The 24,563-nt window shown below is 43.1% G+C and overlaps 1 protein-coding gene across 1 annotated transcript in view; it reads left to right on the top strand.

The window, feature by feature from the left end:
- The first annotated feature begins 18,579 nt into the window (after positions 1-18,579).
- Positions 18,580-24,563, top strand: part of LOXL2 (lysyl oxidase like 2) — a 186,286-nt gene continuing 180,302 nt past the window's right edge. The window contains exon 1 of the mRNA XM_030201813.1: positions 18,580-18,696. The gene's annotated coding sequence lies outside the window, so the exon portion shown is untranslated. The remainder of the gene's footprint in view (positions 18,697-24,563) is intronic.

Below are 24,563 nucleotides of genomic sequence, written 5' to 3'. Positions count from 1 at the left end.
AGAAGCAGGCCTTCCCCATTATGGGCCCACACTAGTACTGTTTCTTTAAGTACTGAAAGCAGCTGCTTAGTTGTCCAGTTCCAGGAAGAAGACTTTTTGGCCAGTCCTGGTTTTGATCTTACATCAGCCTAGCACAGGGGTAGGCAACTCCGGTCCTCGAGAGCTGCAGGCAGGTCAGGTTTTCAGGATTTCCACAATGAATATGCAGGAGATAGATTTGCAAGCACTGCCTCCATGGTATGCAAATCTATCTCCTGCATATTCATTGTGGATATCCTGAAAACCTGACCTGCCTGCGGCTCTCGAGGACCAGAGTTACCTACCCCTGGCCTAGCACTTGTAGTCCCTGATTCTACCCATTTAAATCACTGCTGAGGATCCTATAATGCATTAGGCTGGGGGATATTAGAAATCCAGGACTGGCCCAAAACCTCCTTCCTGGAACTGAATAATGGCATCTCTGTGTTTCTTATCAAGAAGCTTCTAGAGTCCTTTTCAGCTTAAAAATGACTTATCCTGCTCTCTCCAGGAGATCTCTATATGGGGTGAAATTCCAGGTTCGAAAACAACTGCAGTCCTGGTGTTCTCTTTGTCATGAAAGCATGAACAGGCCAACCAGACTGACCTGTTCAGATTCTAAGAAAGGCCCTTGCGGTTCAGCCTCAAGTGGATAAAAAGGGAGCTGAGAAACCAATGTGTAAAAACAATTAAAAGAGAGTCAAAGAGCCAACTGAACCATTCCAAACTTCATTTTTTTCCAGTAAATATACTTTGGGCTGAATATTTCAAGATGTTACACCATACAGTCAGTTCAAGGAGGTTTGCAAAACTGAGACCCTTGTGAATATAAAACCTGCCCTCCATACCTGAACTAGAAAAGGCAACACAGCTTGGGTCTGCTGAGTCATGCATATTTTCAAAGCACTTAGCCTTCCAAAGTTCCATAGGTTTCTATGGAACTTTGGAAGGCTAAGTGCTTTGAAAATATGCCTCCATGTGACCTATGGGGCTACCAGGACTTTTGACAGGTAAGAAATCTTGCTTCAGGGCCCATATGGGTTGAGCTACTGTCTTAACAATAAAAACATATTCATACCAAGCTGACAATCAGCTAATAAAACATATATTTCATTTGGATGAGGTTCATGAAATAAATCTAAATAGTCATATACTGTAAGTAGTTCACATACATGCAGTGACATCCTTTGAGTCCTGTTACTCCTTCAACTATAGACAGTAGTAAGAGCACCAAGAACAACATTTATTGGGACCCAATAAACTTTGTTTTTGGTGCTCTTACCACTGTGTATTTGGTGCTGGTCATTTGGATTTGGTTTACTTCCACCTTTGTGTACTTTGCATTCCTTGGCTTTTTTTGTGGAAGACGTGGCCCCCTTCTTCTGACTCCTTCAACTATTCCTAAGGAATTACCTAGACTTTGGGAATCCTCTACAGGTTTGCATTTGTTTAGAAATGGATTGAAAATGCAATGAAACAAGCTTTGTTTCGAGTTTTACTGTACCACTATTCACCCCTCCCCCCATAGATATATAAAATACAGGGTTTTTTTTAACATTCCCCTCAGCCTACCTGTGGACTTGTAACTGCCCCTCTTATTAAACCCCCCTCCCTCCTCGGTGTACCTTACCGACCGCAGCAACTCATTTTCACTGCCTGTATGGTCCCACAGGCTTTCCCTTCACTACATCCCATCCATCATCACTGGTGGAACACAATGGAGGGAGGTGTGGCCTAATGGTTAGTGCTTCAGGCTTTGATCCTGGCAACCTGGGTTTGATTCCCACTGCAACTCCCTGTGACCTTGGGCAAGTCACTTAACCCTCCATTGCCCCAGGTACAAAGACTTAGATTGTGAGCCCTCTAGGGGCAGAGAAAGTATCTGCATATAATGTGTACAGCACTGTATACATTTAGTAGTGCTATAGAAATGATTATTAGTAGTAGTAAAGCCTGTGAGGCTGCCAATGAGGTATACCGGGGAGAGGCAGTGTCCATTTAGGCCCACCCATACCTACACACTGATGTTTTCTGTGACCTTTGGCACTTAACCCTCCATTGCCTCAGATAAAAACAGATTGTGAACCCTCTGGGGCAGGGAAATACCTAGTGTACCTGAATAGAACTTACCTTAAGCTACTACTGAAAAAGCATGAACAAAGTTAAAAATTCCCCCTCTCATTCTTGTGTTTCTCCACTGAATTTCCACTGGTATTTTCACCTCTAGAGAATTTCCTGTTGACATCCTCTTGGATGACAGAACTTCCCTAGTGCAGACACTGAAGCCCCACCTTCTTCTCTGTATCTCTTCCGCTTCTTGAAGGCACACTGACTAAGATAACCCCCAACATAATAAGATATATATATATTTTTTTTTGTTACATTTGTACCCCGCACTTTTTCCCACTCATGGCAGGCTCAATGCGGTAGGCAATGGAGGGTTAAGTGACTTGCCCAGAGTCACAAGGAGCTGCCTGTGCCAGGAATCGAACTCAGTTCCCCAGGACCAAAGTCCACCACCCTAACCACTAGGCCACTCCTCCACTGTCCCTAGAACAAATTGTAGAAAGTATTAGATGCAATAAGATGGGCAGACTAGTTAGAATACAGTACAGTACATTCTTACAGTACACTGCCTTGAGTGGATTCCTTCAAAAAGGCTGTAAATTAATCCTAATAAATTTATTAGGATTAATTTACAGCCTTTTTGAAGGAATCCACTCAAGGCAGTGTACTGTAAGAATGGATTAAACATAAGCAATAGGCAATTACAGCAGTAAAAATAGTCAAAGAACAATACAAAGTATGGCATGGTATACTATCTACAATGTCAACACAATACGTAATAGAACATTTTAAATGATAGCGAAGGGTAAAGCAAAGATGTAACATATAGATAGGTAAGAGAGTAAGAAGAGTTAGAAAGTAAGGTGACTGATTTAAAGAAAGTTGCACATGAGGTCAGAGAGATGGTTAAATATTATCTCAGCTAGGGTAGGAGTGGAGAAACATGCCCTGCTGCAGTATGTGCAGCCTGCCTGAGTCACTCCTTGTGTGTGTGAGTGAGACTAACAAGTTAGTTACTTCTTCCATTAAAGCCTGGTTGAAGATCCAAGCTTTCACCAGCTTCCTGAATCCGATGTAAACAGGACCGACCTGTTGTTGGATAAATGAAAAGTCAGATAATATGGAAAACACTGCATAAACCCCTCAAACAATGCATAAACAAAGGCATAGAGTTCCAGATTTTCAAAAATTGCTCTAAAACAAAAATTGTTAATAGAAATAAATGCAATGACATCACCGGGGGAGGAGAGGTCGGTCGGATATGCCAGATTAATGAAGGTTAGATAATCGACACTGTACTATATAGTGTCTTTATCTGCTGTCATTTTCTCTGTTTCCATGACTACAAATACAGGAGTTCAATGGTGAAGAGAGAGGTTTCATTCTAAGGGACCTGTAAAAACCTCTTATGCTGATATCAGGAAGCTAATCAAATTTGGACTGAGTAGTCCCCTCCCTTTAATATTGTTCTAGAGTATAATAAACAACCAAGAAGTCTATGCCAGGGGTTTGGAATGCCCCCACACGCACTCCCAAACCCACTTTATTGGGGCTGAATGTCGATTTAGTGCTTCCTGTTGTTCCCCGAGCTTTGAATGTGCAAAAAAGTGCTCAAAAATACTCTTTCTAAATTTTCAAATAAATAAAAATAGTGAGATAACTGTATCATATCACTATTTTTATTTAGCTGAAAATTCATATAGAGTATTTTGAGCATTTTTTAGTGACTGATGCCAAAAGAGTTTTTGATGCTTTCAAAAAATGTCACCATCTGCTACACCTTGCTGAATCATATATAAGTGTGAATAGGCTGCTTGTTTGGGGTTTTGAGGAGTGAATGAGGGGCAAATTGTGTTTGTCCTTTTGACTGTAAAAACTACCTACAAAAAGCCCTAAATGAAAAGAGTGGAACTTGGTTCCCTGATTGGGTCATCCTGTAGTTTTACAAAATGCGGCACTGACATATGTACATTGCAAAGTCAAAAGTTATATGGGCAAGTCTCGGCAAATACAGGTATAGCACCCCATGAAACTATTCTTTTTTGCATGTTTTATTGTAAAGGGTAAAAGGTCATGGATTGCTATACTGAAACAGAGAAACATGACAGCAGATAAAGGCCATATGACCCATCCAGTCTGCCCATCCTCTGTAACCCCTAATTCTTCCTGTTCCTAAGCGATCCCACATTCTTATCCCATGCCTTTTTAAACTCTGGAACAGTCCTCGACTCCACCACCTCCACCGGGGGGCCATTGAGCCTACAAATAGGTGGGAAAATGTGGGATACAAATGTAACAAATAAATTCCACGCCTCCATCACCCTTTCTGTGAAATAATACTTCCTCAGGTTGCTCCTAAGCCTATTCCCTCTCAACTTTGTCGTATGCCCCCTCATTCCAGAGCTCTCCATCATTTGAAAAAGGTTCTCTTCCTGTACGTAAATGCCCATGAGATATTTAAATGTTTCTATCATGTCTCCTCTCTCCCTCCTCTCTCCCAGCGTATACATGTTGAGATTCATGCCAAAGTGGTACGCAGGTACTTTCTCTGACCCTAGTAGGCTCACAATCTAAGTTTTTGTGCCTGGAGCAAAATGGAGGGTTAAATGTCTTGCCCAGAGTCAGAAGGGGCTGCAGTAGGAATTGAATTCAGTTCTCTAGGTTCTCAGCTCAGCTAACCGTTAGGCCCCTCCTCCACTTCATTGTTCCCATCAGGGCTGGCTCAAGGGATTTTGTTGTCTTTTAAAATTGCCATGGTCCTGGTGACAGCAGCACAGCACAGTGGCAGGGAGTAAGGGAAGAATGAGTCAGTGAAGGAGGACTTTCTGTGCCCTTAAGCTTAAACTCCCTGAGCCAGCTCTGGTCCACACAATATGTTAGGTGCCAGCATATACTCATGTACTCTTGCAAGTCCTAATACCTATTTTATCTTTGGTAAAATACCTGGAGATATGTGAATGTCCTGACTCGGATGTCCCTGTTTCTTACCTAGATGTCCTTTACAAAATGGAGCTTCACATTTCAGTAAAAAAAAGTTCCACAGTTCACAGAATGTTTTGGGGAAATTTTCCTGGGAACAGAAGTAAATCAATAACAAGTCTTGGATCTGTTTATCCCACTGGATTTCCCACAAAAGTGATTCTCAGTTTTCCACTGATGTCATTCCATTGTGGGATAAACAAACAGGGCTGGATAGATCATTATTCACCAAATGTTTTTATAAAACACACTTGAGCTAATTCATGCTTTACATTTAGGAGGTTTAAACTCTGTATGATATAACCCTGATCTCATGGGTGAGCGTTTGATCCATTCTGTGGGGGCTATGTTGCAAAAGAGATGGGGATCTCGCGTCTGCTTTCATAAAATCACCTTTATTTGGTGCTTCCTCCACAAAACAACAACAAAAAAATCTAAGTGTAGGAGTCAAGGGGCTCTTTTACTAAGCCGCGTAAGCACCTACACGTGCTCAATGTGTGTCAAAATGGAGTTACTACCCAGCTACCGTTTGGCTCTTGTGGTAATTTCATTTTTGGCACCCATCTGATATGCACGTCCGAAAAAATTTCAGACGTGCATATCGGACGCGTGGCAAGTGGTATTTGACGCGCGAAAGGTCATTACCGCCCGGTTACCATGTGAGTCTTTATCACCATGTCAATAGCTGGTGGTAAGGTCTCAGACCCACAATGGGTGCACGCCAATTTTGATTTTGCCACACGTCCATTTTCAGCAAAAATTTTAAAAAGGCATTTTTTGCAGGCATGCTGAAAAATGGATCTGCGGGCACCCAAAACATGCGTCTACACTACCGCAGACCATTTTTCAGTGCGCCTTTGTAAAAGGGCCCTTAAATGAAATGAAATAACCATGAAATAACAGAAATATTTCTCAGTCTCTTTATCAGACAAATCTTCATTGTCATCTAGCAGGCCACCTTTTGGTCTTCTTGGCAGCCTCCAAGCAGAGTGCATTGCTGAATCCAATCTTTCTCTTAAAGACCGAGGATCCGTGTCGGCCAGGCCCCTGCTACTGGCAGCACGAGTGGAAGCAGTGACCTGCTTGGGGGTGAGCTTTCCCTCAGCCCTCACAAGCACTCGATGCCGGCACGCAGAGCGGTGGTATCTGGTCTCTCTGGAGTTTCTCCCTTGCAGCTGCTGGATTTGGCTCCGCTGGGGGTGTCTGAGCCCTTCCTTAAGCCTGGAAGAATCGCAGTCCGCTACAGAGGGAGCCTTGTGGGATTTCCTGATGGAGAGGCCACCTGAGCCATTAGCCCTTGAAGTCAGGTCTCTCAATATTTCATCAGGGGTGTGAGCTGAGGAACCATGGAACACTGAAACAGTTCAAAGCACAGGAGAGGTAACCCTTGGTGCAATGTGGTGTCTCCTTACCAAACTGGAGTCTTCCATTGCTAATTGCTCTTCAGACACTTCTTCTTTGGAATTGTCATGTGGTTCTTTGGCTCAGAAGTTTGAGACTTTAGAGACTGATCATCATTTAGAACTGGAAACTTTTGAAAAATTTTTAAAGGATAATACTGAGGTTGTGCAATCATTGGTTAAAGACAAAATATTAATACATCGAAAATAGGATCAGTATGAAAATCAGTGTAGACATTTGAATCTCTGTTTTCTTAACTTTCCAACGGTTTTGGGAGTACAACCTTTGGACATTTTCAAAAAGTACTTAAATGAGGTCCTATCATTGCCGCAGGAATCTGTTCCCCCAGTATTTGTCAACTAAGGTTCTGGGGGAAAATCATCATCATTCAGCTTTGGATATATCAGCTATCTTGGATTCCTTGCAAGAGCAATTCTCAGACCAGGCCATTTTACTTAAGTTTGTATCTGAGCAAGATTTGAATATAATTATGCACTTATATTTTTACGATGTGCAAGGTTTATTTTATGGACAGAGAATATGGATTTTTCCCGATGTTCCACGGGTTACTCAGGAGAGGAGAAACTTGGTGCCACCTTTGTTGTGTGACCCCTGCAAATGTTTAATTAAGTATTTGGGTATATGTTTTCTTTATCCCGGAACAACTTCACCCTTTTTTGGATTTGAAGAAGCTTTCACTAGGGTGACTTTCTTTTTTTTTTTTTTTTTTTTTAATTTTGCTGCCTTTCAAATGCAGAATGTGTTTTTGTACCCCATTAGATCATTTACCAATGCCATTTTCTTTAAGATATAATTTTCCTATTGTTATTTATTCCACCATTTTTCTTTTATTCTTCCTCCTAGCTCCTTTTGTAGTCTAATGTATTGCCAGAGGGTCATTGATTATTCCTTATCCAATTATGCTTCTTGTTTATTTGTTGCTTTACTAATGTCAATTGTATTTCTTGAACAAGTGGATGCTTGTAGGTTTATTTTGAAATGAATAAATATTAAATTATAAAGGCTGAGGAACCAGGGTGCCTATCAGAGACCCATAGGATAAGAAATAGTCTGTTCTTCAAGAAGAAGAGAAGGATGATTAGAGCTGGCAATGAAGGTTGTCAAAAAGACCAAACGACCAAAAGGTGACCCGCCAGATGACAATGAGCATTTATCTTTAAGAGAAATTCCTCTGATAGTCTCAAATTTCTTTACAGTTGTAGGGACCCCCAGGTGGACCTCTGTTTGGGGCTACAGAAACAAGAAGATGTTAGGTTCTGTAGGGTGGGGGAGAAGGATTTCCTTCAAGGCCCTCACTCCTGCAACCCTCTTATGGTATCTGATTTCTGCACTTGGTGGGGGGGGGGGGGGGGGGGGGTGCTTCCAGAAGTAAGTCCACTCCACACATGATCAGGAAACTGTAATTCTAAATTTAATAGTAATCTACCAAGGACAAGATGAATAGTAGCAAAAGGGACATTTTAGGTAATTATGTTTTTTATTGTACGGATGTAGAGTAGTATACACAACAGCATAACTTTCCTCCTGTCCTGGAAAAAAAGGTTTGGTTTTCCCTTGCACTCCTCTCACTCAGTCCTTTGTAAGTTCCAGGGACCCTAGCTAGAACAGAATCCCCTTCTCTGGAGTATCTCCTGGGAGCAGAGTCCAACTGAGCCTCTAGTGTATGTTCGTCTCCTCTATTCCAGGCACCCCTCCCAGTCTTTTACTTTTGTCTCCCTTCCATGAATGTTCACAGACTCCAATGACTTGTGCTTATCCAGCATTCAGATCAGGTTGGTAGAAAGAGGAGCCCTTCAATGTGGCTGTTGTGCCTCACCCTATGCTTGGAATCAACTTCCTGAGCCCTTACGCCAAGCCCCCTCCCTACCCATCTTCAAATCCTTGCTCAAAGCCCACCTCTTCAATGTTGCTTTCGGCACCTAACCTTTATACCTTTCAGGAAATCTAGACTGCCCCTATTTGACTGACTGTACATTTGTCCTTTAGATTGTAAACTCCTTTGAGCAGGGACTGTTCTATGTTAAATTGTACAGCGCTGCGTAACCCTAGTAGCGCTTTAGAAATGTCAAGTAGTAGTAGTAGTAGTAGTTAGTACTGTCTCCACACTGTACCTGGAGTGATTGCTGAACCTCCAGGTAAGCTTACAGAAGTAAATGGCCTACTGATTCTCTTCCTTCTCTTTGGAACAGATTATCCGCCTTATTTTCGAAAGAGAAAGACGCCCATATTTCGACCCAAATCAGGAGATGGGCGTCTTTCTCCTGTGGGCGCCCAAATCGGTATAATCGAAAGCCGATTTTGGGCGTCTTCAACTGCAATCTGTCGCGGATACGGCCAAAGTTGATGGGGGCTTGTCAGAGGTGTGATGAAGGCGGGACTGGGGCGTGTTTATCGGCCAAGGAGAGATGGGCGTCCTCGGCCGATAATCGAAAAAAGAAAGGCGTTTTAGCGCAAATTTGGGTCACTTTTTTTGGACCCTATTTTTTCACGAACAAGTCCCCAAAAAGTGCCCTAAATGACCAGATGGCCACCCCTGACTCCCCCAGTGGTCACTAACCCCCTCCCACCCCAAAAAAACAACTTTAAAACCTTTTTTTTTTCCAGCCTGTGTGCCACCCTCAAATGTCATACCCAGCTCCATCACAGCAGTATGCAGGTCCCTGGAGCAGTTGTTAGTGGGTGCAGTGGACTTCAGCCAGGTGGACCCAGGCCCATTCCCCCTACCTGTTACACTTGTGGTGGTAAATGGGAGCCCTCCAAACCCCCCCAAAACCCACTGTACCCACATCTAGGTGCCCCCCTTCAGCCATAAGTGCTATGGTAATGGTGTGGGGAGTGGGTTTTGGGGGGATTTGGGGGGCTCAGCACCCAAGGGAAGGGAGCTATGGACTTCAGAGGTAGTTAACTTTAGTTTTTTAATTGTTACAAGTGCACCCTAGGGTGCCCGGTTGGTGTCCTGGCATGTGAGGGGGACCAGTGCACTACGAATCCTGGCCCCTCCCACGACCCAATGCCTTGGATTTGGTTGTTTTTGAGCTGGGCGCCTTCGGTTTCCATTATCGCTGAAAAACGATACCACCCAGCTCAAATCTGCACAAATCCGATGCATTTGGCTGGCACAAACCGTAGTATCGGAAAAAAGATGGACGCCCATTTTTTTCCAAAATACGGTTTGCCCCGCCCCTTCATGTACCCGTTCTCGGAGATAGATGCTCATGGAGATGGGCGTTCGCGTTCGATTATGCCCCTCTACATCTCTATTCCAAGATCTGCCACCTGAGTATGATAGACAAGATGGATTGGCTTGAGTTACAAATCTTCTGGCTGTAAGGATTCTGGGAAAAAATAGTTTCCCTCCAAAACTGGGTATATTTAGCTTTAACAACTGCACATCCCTACTAAGTACCTTACTGATCAATGTTCAGCCAATGTAAGTGAGCGTTTTTTGTTGTTTTTTAAAAAATAAATGCTTACTGTTTCCTGCCAAGTTAGACCCGAATAGTCAATGCTGGGCCATGTGTGGGCACTGGCATTGAATGTCTGGGTCTGACCAGACTAACGCTAACTGCTGGTACTGATGTGTGTCCCACATAAGTGTTTCTGGTCAGGTTCCCCCCAACACCAAATCTGATCCCCCTCCTGAAGGTCAAAAGCCCATCCACCGATCTGATTGCCCTCTCCCCTCCCTCCCATCCCCAAGGTCAAAAGTTGCCCTCAAATCCAATCTCTGTCCTTCCTTTACCCCTTCCCCAGAATCCTTTAGCCCCAGTAGGCCCCTGATTAGGGGGGGGGGGGGGTCCCTTGACCTTGAGGATGGAAAGAGCAGAATCAGGGGGTTATGCCATGTAGGGGAGGATTCTGTTGTTGTGGGGGTCCAGGAGCAGAGCTAGGTCATATTGGAGGGGGTTGGGAAGTAAAAGAGACCTACGCACACTACCAGCTGCTCCCGGAAGTTATGCAGATACTGGCTAATATTCAGCATTGGTACCTGTATATCTAAGTAACCAAAGTTAGGACAACGTTCTATGTGGTCCTTTGCAGACATCAGCATTGAATATTGCCAGCTTCTGCATAACTCTCTCGGGTTCAGTCTGGTCTTTCAATGCCTTTTTATCACACAACCTTCCTCAGGAATAGCACTGTCCACACAGTTCAAAATCTTCAGACATTCTGCAGACTTCTTGTTGCAAATACACTTGTGAGACAGGAAAATCTCCCTGACCTTTTCTGCTCTGTACTTCCAAAAAGTCCTTCAGTGAGGCCAGACCGAAGAACTCCTCTCCTGCCAGAAAGGGGCAGTTCCCTGCTGTTTCTCGGTAGCACCTGAACCAATCAGTGCTCTATAGCACCCTAAGCCAGACATTGGCAAAAAATGTTTCCTTCAAAATCAAACCAAACACCCACGCTCTGTGACAGACATTTTAACCTATCCTACTTTACATCACTTCAGTACTTAATAAACTGGAAATAAGGGCTCCCCAAATTTCCCTTATCAAATAAATAAATAAAGAGGGGGGCATTTTGAGCTTCTGCTAGAATGACTAACCTCAGTGTAGCACTGGACACTCAACAGAAAGAAAAGCAGTTTCATTCCCAGATCCTGTTCCTTGAACCAGCAGAGGCCACGATACTGAGGAACCACTGTCCAAAGCCCATGGAAAAGCCTCATAGCCAGGATGCTGCTGTATTAGCTCATTATAACAATACCTATCATTTCTATAGCGTAACAATGTACACAGCATTGTACAATTGTGATATATATTGAGGGACAAAAAGTCCTGCACAGACTGTCAGAGGCAGAAGCAGAATTTCAGTGTTGGTTTCTCTGGCTCTCAGGCTGTTGCTCTAACCACTAGGCCATTCTTCCACCTCAAACGTTGTGGTAGGTGGCTTCTGGTCATTGAGTATGTCTGCAATGACTGGACCAGATGAAAGAGGGTTAAAAATGGGGGGAGGGGAAGCAACTCCCAAGAAAGATGTTGGGCAAGAAAACAAAAAACGCAAATCAAGAAAAAGATTTTGAAGTTTGCTTCTTATATTGGATATTGTACTGTGGCCTGAATAAAATCCAGGTCTTGTAGGATCAATAAAGCTCTTTTTCATCTCTAACATGCTCCAAAAATGCTGAATCCAGGTTCCTTAGGCCACAGAATATCATGACCCCACCCTCGCAGCCACCAGCACAGACAGAAAGAGGTCGTGGGAAATCAGCGGTGAAGGGTGTCTTGACATGCTAAAAGTAACACCCAGTTGATAAGATAAATATTATGCCCAATACTAATTTGAAGGCATTGCCAAATTACAAATGGCTACTGTGAACTGGGTCAGCTCCATGTTAGATTCTCTCTTCTAGTGATCTCCTAGAATGTGTAAATCTTTAAGAGCTTTGTTTCATGGATATATAGAGGAATATTTTTGAATTTCCCACTTAGCTTGCAGCCTACAGCTACTACTTATCTGCAGATCTGCAAGAGGATTAGGAAATGAAAATCACATGAAATTTTCTTTCAAAATCTGATGAGCCCTGCATATTTTGTGGGTGCGAAAAAGAGACAAAGCAAATAAGAAAGTGGGACATCAAAACGATTTTAACCAGCCCAGTCCTGCTCTCTAGTTCTGCCACTTTCTTCATGGGGGGGGGGGGGGGGGAGTTTGAAGGAGGGCCATTCTGAAATGGGTTTTTATGCTCAGGTAAATATCTTTCAAAACTACTGGCTAAGTCATATGGCTGAAGAGCTGAGGCAGGGGCACCATCTCCTCCATAAGTGTTATAGAACACATTTATAATAGAGGGGGTAATGCAGAACCTCAACTGACACACATCCCTCAATTCACTAATAAAGATAAAACCAGAAATGGAAAATATTAGACTATTTTAATACATGTTTAACTAGCTTTCAGAGACAGAAACCTCTTTCCTTGGATCAGGACAGTCGCTTTGTTTCACTGAGATCCTCAGTTGTTCAAATATATCTAGACAGGGGTTCAGTGTATGGGGAAATCTATTGCCTACAACACTCTTCTTACTCATAAAAGTACTATTTATTTATTAATTCCTTAACATTATTGGCTGACAGTTGAAAAAAAAAAAGGTGCTAAGCTGTATACAAATGGGCTATTTAAAATATGTAGGGCCTCTTTTACTAAACCACGCTAGCGATTCCCGGCGTGGCAAATACACCACAGCCCATTCAATTTGAATTGCCTACGTGACACTTACCACACGGGAATCACTGGTTTGGTAAAACAGGCCCATAATATGACATAAAGGCAATTTCAATAAACAAGAATATACAACAGATACCTCATTGGAATTGCTGATGATAAAGGCTAGGGCAAAATCCCATACATGACTCGGTAAAGAAAATTTGGATGTAGCTGTAGATAATAAATCTTTGCATTCTTTCCCTCATCATGAAAATGGATTAATATTTCATTTCTTTAAAACAAGAGTCCCATTGAGCTCAAAAGTTTAGGTTTAGAGCCGTAAAAACCAGGGAGGAACAATCAAATAGATTTTTAGCTGGTATTCAATCTTCTCAAAAATAATATCAAATACAGTAAAGTCTCGATTATCCAACCTTCGCTAATGCAACCATCCGATATATCTGATAGACCTTCCCCCACCCCAGTGATGACATCATCTTTCCATTTTCCAGCATAGCACAGAGGGACATTTCGCACCTAAGACAATTGTTTCAGACCCGGGATCCTGCTTTTACAGCAAAACAACACCATTGTGACCCAGGACCCTGCTTTTACAGCCTTTGTTCATGCATTATTTGAGGGGTTACCGTTGTTTTCCGTATTATCTGACTTTTCACTTATTCAACAATGGATCAGTCCTATTTATGCCAGATAATTGAGACTTTACTGTAGTTCATTTTTATCTTATTCTTTCAACTTGCAACATGATATGATGGGGAAACGTCCACGTTTGGAAAGAGTGACTTAGGTTTACAGTTTGGAGGTTTTGTAGGAAAACTGTCACAACGGGGCCCGGAATCTGGGCTTAGTGCACTGGAAGGTCCCATATTAAGGTATGCTAAGCCCAGATTCAACAGGGCAGTATTTAGAGTGCTTTTATTAATTTATTTATATATTTTGCAGGTCATGTCCTAACTTTTCCATTAGCATGTAGGACTTAAAAAACATAGGGGTCCTTTTACTAAGGTGTGCTGAAAATGGCTTGCGGTAGTGTACGCACGGGTTTTGGGCGCACGCCAATCCATTTTTCAGCGCATTGTAAAAAAAAGTCTTTTTTAATTTTTGCCCAAAATGGACATGCGGCAAAATCAAAATTGCTGCACGTACATTTTGGGTCAGAGACAGGGCCGGTCCTAGGGTCTCTGGCACCCCCCTGCAGACTATGAGTTGGCACCCGCGCGCCCCCGCCCCCCCCAGCATCTCCTTTCTCTCTTCTCCCACCCTGCCCCTGTCCAGCGATTCTCCTTCGCCCCCATCCCCCGTCGCCATTGGTGCTTTAAATCTTTAATTTACCTCCGTTCCAGCAGCCGCGTCATTTGAAAGCCTTGCCCCGTCTCTAGCCTTCCCTCCCTTCGTGAGTTCGTTCTGCAGTCCCGCCCTCGAGGAAATGACGTCACGAAGGGAGGGAAGGCTAGAGACGGGGCAGGGCTTTCAAATGATGCGGCTCCTGGAACGGAGGTAAATTAAAGATTTAAAGCACCAAGGGCGGCGCGGTATGGCGTCGCAGCGGCGCCCTTGAAGGCAGGCGCCCCCCTGCAGTGCTTACCCCGCTTACCGGGTTTGACCGGCCCTAGTCAGAGACCTTACCATCAGCCATTGACCTAATGGTAAAGACTCATGCGGTAACCAGGCAGTAATGACCTACACACATCAAGTACCACTTGGCACACATCCGAAAATAAAAAATATTTTTCAGACACGCGTATCGGACGCATGCCAAAAATGAAATTACCACAAGAGCCGCATAGTAAACGTGCGGTAACTCCATTTTGGTGCACGTAGATGCTTACATGGCTAAGTAAAAGGGCTCCATAGCGCAGGAGCATTTACTACCTCCTAATTAGGAGGCACTAAGGGGCAGTTTTACTAAGCTGCATAGGCACCTATGCACACCCGTCAATTTGGAGTTACTGCCTGGCTACTGCGTGACCCATGCAGTAATTTCATTTTTTTAATGTGCGTTCACTACTCACGCCAAAAAATATATTTTATTTTCTGGTGCGCAACGAAAATTGGGTGGTAACTCTAACTTGACGTGCATAGGTGATTACTGTAAGGTTAACGTGAGAGACCTTACCGCTAAGTCAATGGCTGGCGGTAAGGTCTCAGACCCAAAATGGATGTGCGCCAATTTTAAATTTTACCGCACGTCCATTTTCGGCAAAAATTTAAAAAAGGTATTTTTTACAGGTGTGCTGAAAAATGGATTTGCCTGTGCCCAAAACACACACCTACACTAGCACAGCCCATTGTTCAGCACACCTTAGTAAAAGTACCCCTAAGTGGCGGTAAACACTAATGCAGGCTCACGCATGCTAAAAAATCCACTACCACAGGATGCGCTCAGGTGTCCCACGGTAGTTCTGGGTTCGGTGTGCTAAAATATCTTTTAGCACGAGGGCGTGTTTGAAGGCAGAGAGTAGGCGTGCCCTGCGCTAATTGGGTAGTGTGGGTAAATTGCCGCATGCTGCCTGATTAGCAAAGGGTTAGTGCGAGAGCCCTTACCACCTAGTAAATAGGTGGTGTAAGGGCTCACATGCTAATTGGGAAATTAGTGCATGGCCATGAATGAGAAAATAGAAGTTGTGGCCATTTTACTGCCATGCTAAAAGTAGCCTCAGCATGTGGGAAACCCCACGCTAAAAATAGTGTAGGCCACTTTTTAGTGTGGCTTAGTAAAAAGGAACCTAAGTGCTTTCATCTTAGCTCAGTGTTAACCAGTTAGTGTGCACTAATGTAAACATGAAATGAAAATGAAAACCTACCTTTTTAAAACATTCTACAGCTAATCACAAAGATATCGTCGCCTTCCTTTCAAATCTACCTCTTCAAAAACTATGGGACCCTTTTACTAAGCCGTGTAGGCACCTACATGCACCCAACGAGTGTCAATTTGGAATTAACGCCCGGCTACCATGTGTCCCGAGCGGCAATTTCATTTTTTACACAAGTCCACTATGCACAACGGAAAATAAATTTCATTTTCTGGCGCATGGCGCTAACCAGGCGATAGAAGGCATTCTGCTTATAGACCATTACCGCCCAGTTAACACGTGAGACCTTACTGCTAAGTCAATGAGTGGTGGTAAGGTCTCAGACCCAAAATGGACATGCCAATTTTCATTTTGCTGCACGTCCATTTTCAACCAAAATTTTAAAAAGGCATTTTTTACAGGTGTGCTGAAACATGGAAATGCGCACATCCATAACATGCGCTTACACTAGCGCAGGCCATTTTTCTGTGCACCTTAGTAAAAGGACCCCTATATGAATAAATATCATCAAAATTCTACAATTGAACACAAAAGCTATAACTACATTTTTCACTTCAAATCTATCTCTTCAAAAACTCTATGAATAACCACACAAATTATAGATGCCCTCTCGAACAATGCACAGCACTATTGTAACTCTACCAAAATGTAAATTGTAAACTACTTTGAACCGAAACTTCTTTTTGGATAATAGTGGGATACAATGCATAAATAAATACAAATAAATAAACATGCTCGTTGGCTAATGCTTCCATGTCCATTCTCTGCCCCCTCCAAATATAGGAGATATTACCACAAAACACATTAAGGGGCCCTTTTAATAAGCTGCAGCAAAAAGGGCTCTGCACGTTTTTGCCATGCGCCAGGGCCCCCTTTACTGCAGAGGGGAAAAAGCCCCCAAGATAAATGGCGATACGGTAAGTTCACACTTGCCAAGTGGCCATTTCGGAGAGAACACCTACCGCCATCCATTGAGGTGGTGGTAAGGGCTCATGCGCTAACCCACGCTGCCTGATTACTGCTGGGTTACCCCCTGCAGAAATATTTCTGCTAGTGCCAGAATTGCCATGCGCTGGGGGTGGAAGTACTGCCGGTATCTGTGTTGGGCCGGCAGTAGTTCCAGATTGCTGTGTGTGGCAATCCTTTACTAAAAAGGTCCCCTAAAGCATTTTGCGGTAAGCATTTTCTCATGCCTCAAGCACACTTTAAAGCATAATCCTCCAGATTCTATGTAGCACGCCTAGAGATCAGGGGCGTAGCCAGACTTCAGCGGGACGGGGTCTAGAGCCCGAGGTGAAGGGGCACATTTTAGCATCCCCTGCGCTGCCGACCCCCCCCCCCCCCGCCATTGCCAACCCCCCCCGGCGCTGCCGCCACCACCAACATCACCACCAACTTTGACCCCCCCCCCCGCCGATGACCCTCTTGACCCCCCCCTCCTGCCTTCGCCTACCTTTGCTGGCGGGGGCTGGGGTCCCCTGCCAGCAAAGGTAGATGATGGCGGGTTGGCGGCGGGAGGGGGGTCAAGAGGGTCATCGGCAGGGGGGTTCAGGGTAAAATCTACAGGGGCCCAGGCCCCCGTGGCCCCACGTAGCTACGCCACTGCTAGAGATCTGTGCCAAAATCAGCATGGATTCTATAAGAATGCGCATAACTTAACAAGCCTAACATGCTAATGAGTACTGATAACAGCACTTAACAAGCAATAATGAGCACTAATTGGTACTGATTAGAATTTACGCGCACAACTTGCTAAGCGTATTCTGTAACGATGCGTACTGAACTTCTAACGTGTGCAGGCAAAAAGGGGCATGGTTATGGGCAGGGAAATGGGTGTTTCATGAGTGTTCTGAAATTTATGCGCCTTGTTATAGAATATGGCCCAGTGCGCCTAAATCTACACACTGGGATTTACGCCATGCTTTCATTGGTGTAAATGGATGCATGTAGATTTAGGTGCTTAAATATCATCTAAGTGTATTCTATAATCAGAGCCTAAATCTAGGCACTGATTATAGAATATGTGCCAATTTTTTTAGGCGCCATATATAGAATCTTCCCCCAATGCCCTTTAGTAAAAAGGCCCCAATATTTCTTTTCCTTTTAACTATAATTTATGACAGCTGAGTTGTAAAAGTATTGGCATCTTCTAAAGAAATATTAAATGTGACCCTCTTCAAAACTCTAAACCCATGCATAGAATAAATGCTCATCTCCAAATGACTGCACCCGATGGTTTGAATGTATGAGAAAAGTACTGCAGAAACTATAACCAGGTTTCTCCTTTGTGAGATGTGACATTCGTGCTTCTGTCATATCATTTTACTGGACACTTTTAACAAAATGTTTATCCAGTCCTAGCCTAACTGAGGTAATATTTAACCATCTTTCTGACCTCATGTGCAACTTTCTTCAAATCAGTCACCGTACTTTCAAATTCTTCCTGCTTTCTTACTCATCTATAGTTACAACTTTGCCTTACCCTTCACTACCAATTATAATGTTCTAGTACATGTTGTCATTGCAAGTAGTATACCATGCCATACTTTGTATTGTTACTTGAATATTTTTACTGCTGTAATTGCCTATTGCTCATGTTTGATCTGTTCTTACTGTACACTGCCTTGAGTGAATTCCTTCAAAAAGGCAGTAAATAAATCCTAATAAATAAATAAAATTGACTCTGGTTTGGGGTTTTGATCATATCATTTTACTGTACAGCATACTAGGTAGAACAAACAGTCCCATCTGCCAGCCTCTGTTTGCCTCACCTTTTAGTTTTAATTGTACCTTTCATTCAAAAGGTGAATTATCCAGGCTGGTGTGCTAAAATCTTCATCAGGTTATATTGTAAACCTGACTGGATGGATTTTTTTTTTTTTTAAGTAAGGTCTCTCCACACCTCTCCTCCCTCCCCAAATTTGTATTAATCCTCTACTCCTGTTGGACATGCAATGCTGAAGGAATGCCAGCTCTCAAATTACAAAAAAACAAAAACCTCATGATATCACCCAGTGCTGCCTGGAATGGCTGAGTCTGTGGGGGTGGGCTGTCCATGGGAGGTGTTTGTAAAAATAATCCATCTACAGCAAACTTCCAGGAGCAAGCAGTCTTTCCTATGCTACAGTACAGGATCTTCAAGCTCTCAGCCCAAAAGAGGGCAAGAGCCCCGGGGAAAGTGGAAGCAGGAAGAGAGAGAGAGAGAGGAGGACCTCAGAGGTTTCCCCAAGTAAGTGCTTGCAGAGCTGAACACCATATTATCCACAAATGATTATGAATGAAAGTTAATCCTATTCATGGAGTACAGGAAATAAATGGCCAGGGTGTAGCTGTCAAAGAACTGAAACGATCTGAAGTTGATTTCAAGTGAGATCACTGTTAACTTACCCTCTGGATGAATTTTCATCACAGAAATAAGTTTTTAAAAAAAACAGAAAGAAGATGATTTTTTTTATTGTCATTTAATGCATTTCTTAATTAGCGTTTGGGAGTTAACACTCCCTTCCTCGAGTCTGAAAAGAATGAACAAAAGATGACTTTAGCAGCAAATATAAATGAATCATAAACAGAATTCCAGTGAGAGCATAGATTTGAAGTCGGGTTCATAGGTGATGAGTTTTCATGAGTGGTGGAACCGCTATCTGTGCTCTAATTGCATTTGCTTTACACCCAATGACTTCAGCTCCTCGGACCAGGAAATAGTGCAGTGGCTTTCTCAAAAGGATTTTTAATTTAAGCAGATCCACTTAGAGAAGGGAGACCACTAGGTTACCTCCCGAAGGGTTAAAGATTGGTTGTAACAGGGGGAAAACACAAAAAGTTTCCTTTTAATAGATTTATACCAGCTGAATTCAGCTTTTCCTCTGTTCCCTGTGGGCCCATCCAGCCAAAAGAAAAAAAAGATCAAGAAAACAGGCAGGAACAGTAAATATGTTTGACAGATGTTTACAGTGCCCTCCTTCAGGTTATATTTAGTCCCTCCTGCTACCCAGGGAAATTAGTTGCCAATGAGTTAATTTAAAAGGCGTGTTTGCGTGCCTGAACAGCCTATATTGCAAATCACTATTAAGGACGGAGACATTTGCAATTTGTCTGTACAGATGTTACATGACTTAAGGCAGGCTAGTACAGAGTGCCCCCAAATCAGATTTGAATTTCCTCTTCCCTTCTCTGTATAATTTTAGCTGAAAAGAAAACCACCAGAAGAGGAGAACTGGTTTTCTACAAAGGATAGTGTGGGAAAACAGCAAAGCAAGTGTTTTCTGCTCCATAAAAGCAGCTGTATGCCTAGACAACAACTTTCTAAAAGGATTGTGGGTGCTAATCAGAGCACAAATTATCCCTCCTCAGCAGCTCAGTTGGAGAGGGGAAGACATCTTTAAGGTTGAAATTAGCAGTAAAATGTTGTTAGCAATATTGTTTGGTTAATTACGTATTGATTGAGTCTCTGCTGCAGTCACAATAATATAGTAAGGAGTCACAATAATATAGTAAGGGGCCCTTTTACTAAGGGAAGGGAATGGGACTTGATATACTGCCTTTCTGTGGTTTTTACAACTACGCTCAAGGTGATTTATATAGTATATACAGGTACTTATTTGTACCTGGGGCGACGGAGGGTTAAGTGACTTGCCCAGGGTCACAAGGCACTGCAGTGGGAATCAAACCTAGTTCCCCAGGATCAAAGTTCGCTGCACTAACCACTAGGCTACCCCTCCACTCCACGAACTGACAGTAAACCCACCGCATGCTAATCTGGAGCTACCGCCGGCTCAATGTAGGTGCCGGCAGTAATTCCACCCGCAGTGTGCGGCATTTCTGACACTAGTGCAAATATTCAAAAAATATTTCCGCAGGGAGTTGCCCAGCAGTAATCGTGCAGTGTCGCACGCTACTCAGTCACTGCCGGGTTAGCATGGGAGCCTTTACCGCCACCATAACAGGTGGCAGTAAGTGCCCCTCCCCTCATGGGCATATGGTAAGAGTAATCTTATCGCATGGCCTTGTCTTTTTTTGGCCTCTTTACCCGCTGCAGTAAAAAGGGTCTCAACGCACGGCAAAAATGGCCCCTGCTGATAGCTCAGGGTCATTTTTACAACAGCTTAGTACACAGGCCTTTAAGGGCCTCCTTAATCAAGCCACACTAGGGGTTCCCACTCGGCAATGCCAAGGGAGCCCATTCAAAGTGAATGGGCTTTGTTGGCATTACCGTACCGGAAGCCACAAGCGTGGCTTGATAAAAGAGGCCCTAAACTACCTAAAGCTGAAGGAAAAATACTCTTAAGAGCAAAAAATCAAGGGTCCTGTAACTAAGCTGCACTATAGGAGCATTAGCATTTTTAGCGCGTGCTAAGGCTAGAGACACCCATAGGTGGGTGTCTCTAGCATTAGCACACGCTAATTTTTAGCATGTGCTAAAAACGCTAGCGCACATAAAGCTGAAGAAAATATGCTCTTTTTTAATTAAATTTTTTCATGTTTAATTTCAGCATAACATTTGAAATTTGAAAAGATGATTTTAAGTCAAAATATATACATCAAAGGAAAGTAGTTTTGTATACTTCTTAAACTAAAGATTGATCTATTACTCATCTTTAGTCCAACGAATGGAGGCATCATACATACATAAGGAAATAATAACTTAGGATAGATTAGTAATATCTAATCTTAAGAAACAAAAGACGGCTGAGAAGAGCTACCGGGTCATACACAATTACGGAGTCGAAGTTGTTACTGTCCTTGGACTTATCACAGGTAGTTCAGCTAGTTTAGATTCCAAAAAAGAGTTCAACTGTCTAACCTCAAAAAATACATATTTAACAGAGTTGAATTTTAAAACACATTTGTAAAAAAAATATGCTCTTAATAGCAAGAAATCAAGGTGACCTTTTACTAAAAAACGGTAGAATTTTTAGCTCGTGGTAGAAATCAGCTGGCTGTAAACACCGAGATGCCCATTATATTCCTATGGGCGTCTCAGCATTTTTTTTCTCCATTTTTTTTTTAGTTATAAACATTTTTATTGATGACCAAAAGAAATAACATGTTCAACCCTGCAGTACACAACTGTACAGCTAATAAAACTGTATGAAATAGTTTACAGCTTGTCAGCAAGAGCTTTTGTGTTATAATCTCCCCCCAACCTCCCTTGTTATGCACTTAGCAATATAACAAGAACTCAATAATTCTCTTCCCCCCTCGGAACCATTCTAGTCCATAATACCAAACAGATAAACCCAACTTAGGAGAAGCCAATCTCTGCTGACTCTCCCTTTCTACATGAACTACCATAGTCCCCAAACTATACCCCCCCTATTCTCCCCTTCCCATCCTCCCTCCCACCCTAAAAGATTAATTCCTATTATCCAGGAACACAGCAACCTAAGGTAATCTTTCCCCACCCTACCTATAAGGGCATAGTATTAAGTAAGACTATAGACTTCTCACCCAATGGGATAGGAATCGTATGTAGGGCCCCCAAACCAGCCCAAACCACTTTCTTCTCTTTGCTGTCAAAGAGGTGGAACGAGCCTCCCAACCCAAGAGCAGCTGAAGTGCATTACACCAGTGCCATTGGTTCAGAACCTCTTGTACATACCATTTCTGCAGAATGCACACCCACCACGCAGGTCTTGTATAGAAAATATTGCTGCCCCTTTGAAAGTGTGCCCCTATACTGTGCTGTCCCTAAAAGAAAACTCAAAGGGGCAAAATTCACCGGCACAGGGAACAATATGCTTATTTAAGAAATTAGCTGTTTCCAGTAGTCCCGCACTTCTAAACATTCCCAAAGTGCATGTTTGAGAGTATTCTTCTCCTCTACCTCCACTCTCTATCTCAGTTGACAACACCCTCATCGTCCCCGTCTCATCTGCCCGCAACCTTGGAGTCATCTTCGACTCCTCCCTCTCCTTCTCTGCGCATATCCAGCAGATAGCCAAGACCTGTCGCTTCTTCCTTTACAACATTAGCAAAATTCCCCCTTTCCTCTCTGAGCACACCACCCGAACTCTCATCCACTCTCTCATCACCTCTCGCCTCGACTACTGCAACCTACTCCTCACTGGCCTCCCACTTTGCCACCTAGCCCCCCTTCAGTCCATTCAGAACTCTGCTGCAAGTCTTATCTTCCACCTGGACTGATATACTCACATCTTCCCCCTCCTCAAATCACTTCACTGGTTTCTGATCAGGTACCGCATACAGTTCAAGCTTCTCCTCCTAACCTACAAATGCACTCGATCTGCAGCCCCTCCCTACCTCTCTACCCTCATCTCCCCTTACGTTCCTACCCGTAACCTCCGCTCTCAAGACAAATCCCTCCTTTCAGTACCCTTCTCCACCACCGTCAACTCCAGGCTCCGCCCTTTCTGCCTCGCCTCACCCCATGCGTGGAATAATCTCCTTGAGCCCATACGCCAGGCCCCTTCCCTGCCCATCTTAAAATCCCTGCTAAAAGCCCATCTCTTCAATGTCGCCTTTGGCACCTAACCACTACTCAAGAAATCTAGACTACCCCAACTTGTCATTTCGTCCTTTAGATTGTAAGCTCTTTTGAGCAGGGACTGCCCCTTTTTGTTAAATTGTACAGCGCTGTGTAACCCTAGTAGCGCTATAGAAATGTCAAGTAGTAGTAGTATTCTCTAACATCCCGCAAACCTGACACTCCAAGGAAGTGATACATCCAGCGTGGAATGCCTGTCTTGGAGAAACATATGCTCTAGTGATAAACCAAAACAAGCATTCTCTGTATCTGGCATTATATGCAATCTTTGGTATATTCCATATCATAGCACACACCGTCCCCTCCTCCACCCGATGTCCCAACTCCCCCGTCCACCTCATTGCAATGGCCACATGATTCTTCCCAGGCTTCAACAGAGTAAAAGCTTTATAAAAATATGCCACCGACACGCTTGTCACCTGAGTTGACGTAAAGAAAGACTGCAGGCGTGTCACCATGTTCAACTCACAACCTTTTCCCAAGAGGCCTGACACGTAAGGAGCAACCTGCATATATGCATAGATATTCCCCGGGTGCGGGCGTCTCAGCATTTCATGCCATCTGATTTCTACCGTGAGCTACAAACTGTACTACGGCTTAGTAAAAGACCCCTCCCCCCCACAAGTATGTTAAAAATATTGTTAAGGAGGAAAAAGACCTCAAACATCTGGATTGTGACGCCTTCAATTTTTCATGGTGTCAACATCTATCAAACTTAATTTCTATCACTGGTCAAAAAACCTCCTCAATATTTTTAATCATTCATGTGCACAAAATTATTCAAAGTATGAAAATATCTTCAAAAAATATATTAAATATGGAACAAGAACTTAGCTTTAAAATGCCTACAATTTACTTAATATATTTTTGAGGATATTTTCATACTTTGAATAATTTTGTGCACTTGAATGATTAAAAATATTAAGGAGGATTTTTATAACCAATGTCTGATAGATGAAAAATTGAAGGCATCACAGTGTAGATGTTTGAGGTCTTTTTCCTCCTTAATAATATTTTTAACATACTTGGGGGATCTTTTACTAAGCTGTGTTAATGTTTTTAGCTTGCAGTAGAAATCAACTGGTGTTAAATGCCGAGACGCCCATAAGACACATCTCGGATTTTAAAGCCAGCTGATTTCTACTGCGAGCTAAAAATGCTACTGTGGCTTAGTAAAAGACCCTCTTGATTTTTTGCTGTTTTTGCTGTTAATAAAACCATTCTTTGGACTATTGGCATTTTGATCCAAGACTAAATCATATATAACTGCCTACATGTAGTGGGCATGGTGGTGAATAGCTGATTGCCCTATTTGCAATACCAGTGTTTAATTAAGAAGAAGTGTAACCTGCATGGAGTGGCAGGTGCAGGCTCTGGCTATCTTGTTGGGAAGACTGGGTGGACAGTGCAGGTCTTTATCTGCCATCATTTACTATGTTACTTATGGCTACATGCCTCCTCTCTCCTGCTCTGATAGTGCTGTGTGAAACTTGTCCACGCAGCCACGGGAATATATAATATCGATTTTTATTTGGCCTCAGAGGTCTGTGATGTGTTGTGAGTCTCTGAATGTTCAGCACCATCAAGCATCA

Source organism: Microcaecilia unicolor, chromosome 4 (genome assembly GCF_901765095.1).
Source record: "Microcaecilia unicolor chromosome 4, aMicUni1.1, whole genome shotgun sequence".
NCBI lineage: Eukaryota > Metazoa > Chordata > Amphibia > Gymnophiona > Siphonopidae > Microcaecilia > Microcaecilia unicolor.
Note: the sequence above shows the minus strand (reverse complement) of the source record. Positions and strands in the feature narration are given on the sequence as shown.